Source organism: Anarrhichthys ocellatus, unplaced genomic scaffold (genome assembly GCF_004355925.1).
Source record: "Anarrhichthys ocellatus isolate YVR2014 unplaced genomic scaffold, GSC_Weel_1.0 scaffold5161, whole genome shotgun sequence".
Taxonomy (NCBI): Eukaryota; Metazoa; Chordata; class Actinopteri; order Perciformes; family Anarhichadidae; genus Anarrhichthys; species Anarrhichthys ocellatus.
Window position 1 is genome coordinate 1 of NW_022285135.1, and position 3,701 is coordinate 3,701.

The 3,701-nt window shown below is 41.1% G+C and overlaps 1 long non-coding RNA gene across 1 annotated transcript; it reads right to left on the minus strand.

The window, feature by feature from the left end:
- Window positions 1–6: 6 nt before the first annotated feature.
- Window positions 7–3,199, minus strand: LOC116379772 (uncharacterized). Its single transcript, XR_004212472.1, has 4 exons — window positions 3,159–3,199; window positions 2,839–2,900; window positions 2,442–2,491; window positions 7–2,314 (listed from the first exon to the last, which is right to left on the minus strand). It is a non-coding gene; the product is annotated as an uncharacterized LOC116379772 (long non-coding RNA).
- Window positions 3,200–3,701: the final 502 nt, after the last annotated feature.

The window sequence follows — 3,701 nt, forward strand, 5'->3', positions numbered from 1 at the left end:
CCCTGGTGGACACTAGAGAGAATGCAGCTTTACCACATGAAGCTTTGGCTTCACTCGGCGGGTCTTTTACGTCACAAACTGGTAATCACGGTGATTCCTATAGGACATGAACGTGGCATGATTATCACAACTAATTTATGTTTGCTTGATCTGGATAAAACAAAAACAGAGATTTAAAACATTTACACTCAGAAAGAGTTGATTTGTGAGACTAAAGCACAGCTCATCTCTTCCTGCTTCAGGGTTTCTAAAAGGCCTGGCTTAGTTTGAGGCCCGAACATGATTGAAAAGAATAAAGCTTTATAGAGTCAAACACCTTATAAAGACATACGGTACTTGTTTCTCTTTAGCATTTCTGAGCCACACTTCTTTTCCTCCAACAGGAATCAGAGCGATCGCAGATCAACACAAAGCGTTTGTATTGATCAGGCATTTTATGCGTTTAGTTTTTAAACGCGTCTATTACAGCACGAGGAATGATTTGTCTCACTGTGGAGGATTTAAAAACACAGCTCATAGTAGAATTATTGCTTCCTCATATAATCCCCGTTTCAAAATAAGAGTGAACTATGCCTGAAGAAGCATCAACCCTCACGTGGAAGCAGACCCGACTCAGGAGGTTGAGAGTTTGTATGTTTTTTAATGCCCCGACATTAAAACTGCGTTATGAATTACGCTTTTCAGAGGAAACTGAATTTTGTCGTGGATTACGTTTGCTTTGGACGATTCACAAATACGTTTAAAAAGGGAGGAGTGTGGTAGGAGCATCAGTTTAACCAACACACTCCCTGCATGCTAAGCTAAGCTAACCACATCACAGACATTAATATCCATCTCAATGCCAACTTTCAAAGGACGTTAAAACACTCCTTTAAAATGAACCTCATAAATCTGATATTTCCAGGACCTGTGGCTTCACACACTTTGCATTTTTTATTCTTGTTAAATATTCCACCAGTATTGTTTTTGAAACAGTGTAATCTGTTTTATATTCGTCCTCACAGTAACAACGTGTCAGAAGCCAAATATATTATAGATCTAAAAAACCTCTCCAAAGGCAGTAAACTCCCCGTCTGCTGCCCCCTGCAGGAGGAATCAAACACTGAACACGTCCTGTGCGTCTGCACTGCTGGCTGATATAAAGGCACTAAACACATGAAGAGTTCTACTGCAAAGTGCTGCAGAGAACAGAACTCTGCCTGGATGAAATACAGAAGATACATGAGCTGTATTACCTGCTACTCTAAAGCTGCTCAAGGGAACATCACTGACTGTTATCATCCCGCGACTTAATTCATCAAGTTTATTGAAGATGAACACCACGTGATTAGTTTTAACTCTCAGTATTAGTTAATCTAAATGAGGTAGGATTATGACGGTCCTTGGCCCCGCCCACCAACCTGTCGATCAGGTGACATCAACAAACTAAACGCCTCCTTCTTATGATGCATTTTAAAGACACCATAAATGTGTGTCACAACTCTATCCAGGAAGCCAGATTTTCACAATAAAATCGGAGCTAGTGCATCTTTACAGTTACTTTGTTCTTGTTTCATTTTGGAATAAAACTCTTCATTCCTCCGGAATCCTTATCTTCCTGCGGTAACAACCTCCACGTAGATCAACCAGAACTTCAGGTGTGTGCTTTGTGCATTTGTTTTTTAAAAGTCACAGCTCTTATTTTGAAAAGCAGTGGGGCTTCACAGCGACGCTCGCTGCTGTTGGACCTGAATCTGTTCTCCAGAATAGAATATACTTTTACATTATTTCAGAAAGACATCAGGTACATTTAGATGTTTCATATTTGATACTTTTAAAATGTTTTATAGCTAAACTACAGTAACTTGTGTCACCATGTTAATGAGCTCCTTCAGCATTTTAACAGCAAGCATCGTCTGATTTCTATATACTTTTATACTCCGGGAAAATCCAAACATGATTTTGGTGAAAAGTTAACACACCAGAGAATAAAAGCCTCAGTTTGAGGTTTAATCTCGATGGATGCGTCGCCGCGCTAACGCTTTGGATTTCACGGTTAAGTGCTTCAATTTGAATTTCAAAGCGTTTTAAAATCTTCAGCCCTCGTGTTCGACGCTTCTCGTCGGTTTTTCATTTGCAGTCATCAAACGGGCGTTTTGCTGTCAAACGTTCTCCGGAGCTCGGGGTGCTGTACATGCAAACAGTGAGTAAAGAATATGTGAAATACTTCTACTGAGTCCCTTCAGACATTTTTCTGTCACGCTTCCAGTTTCACGCTGCAGACGTTGGAAACTGTCTCCTGACGCTCCTTTTACTCGTTTCTTGATGTGATGTCCTGTAAACAAACAAACAGAATCAAGAGAAGCTGTTGTTCTTGTTCTTGTTCTTGTTCTTGTTCTTGTTGTTTCTTAGCTGCCGGTTGACAGAATTAAAGAAAAACACGTGTCTGATTTTGGACTCACCTCCGTCTTCGCCTTCCTCCACTCGCCCATCGGCCCCGACTTCGTCAGGACTGAGAGACACCGAATCAAGAGAGGCGATTTAACACAAAAATAACATTTCAACACGAGAAACTTACTTCCTGAAATGAAAGATTCTGGGTTTGAGAAGATCTGATACTACATTTTCTGTCTCAAAGTTATGGATAAAATCATTTCATTTCAAAAAGTGTTTTAATTTCCCCTGAAAGTCTCTAAAGCAAGCATTCAGAATCAATTTAGAAGGATTAAAAATAATGTAACACGCAGAACAAACGGTTTTTCACGTTGTTATTTTCTCTCCGTCACAATCGGAGAATATTTCCTCTCTCGTTTGACCTCCACGGTCTCGTTTCACTCTACTTCTATTCGTGATACTTACGCATAAACGTCGCGATCACCGAGAACGCGGTCGATGAGACGCTCGCGCTCCACAAGAGACACCTGCAGGAAAACCCAAAAACTGTAGTTTAGACGCATCGATCTTCAGCGTTAAACAACATTGAAGTGAATGGAAAGAAAACACAACTTCACCTTCTCTACACGTGAGTTGGTGGAGATGTTAAAAGTTATTGTTCCCTAACGAAGGCATTAGCCAAACTTGAATGAGTAGTTTTAATTAAGTGTTTAGTAAAAATATATTTTTAGCTTTAAAGTATTTCCACAGATTGTCTTATTAAGTGAATAAATAAGAAGTTGTACCCCGAGTATAGAGCAGTGAAGATGAAGATGGTGAAGATGAAAAGAAGAAGAGCCTTCATCGTTAACCCTGAAACACAAATACAGTCATCCTCTGTGATGTCACTACTAAAACAACAAGTTCTGATTAAAGCTGCTATTTAGCATTTTGTGAAGACGATGAAATTAAAAACTGGAGCGTCACAGGACAGAGAGACGAGCGGCCGCTCACCTGCGCGCTCAGGTGAGGCCTGACAGCAGCTGTTGGTGTAGTAAGGTGAGGGAGGCGGGACTTCAGAGAGGCCGCCCAGCGACTGGGTGAACCGCTCCTTTGAGTGACAGATCTCTGAACAAATCTCCTCCTGGAAGAGCAGCGTCGGGGGCGGGGTCACTTTGTCAGGAGGGGGCGGGATCTCAGTGTGGTCTGAAAGAGAAGAAACATATATATATATAGATATAATGTATATGTTCAGTAACACTGAGGTTTGGTTCTGTTCCGGTTCTGAAAAGTGAAGCCAATGCTTCATGTGTTCAAGCTGCATTCTCTCTAGTGTCCACCAGGGGGCG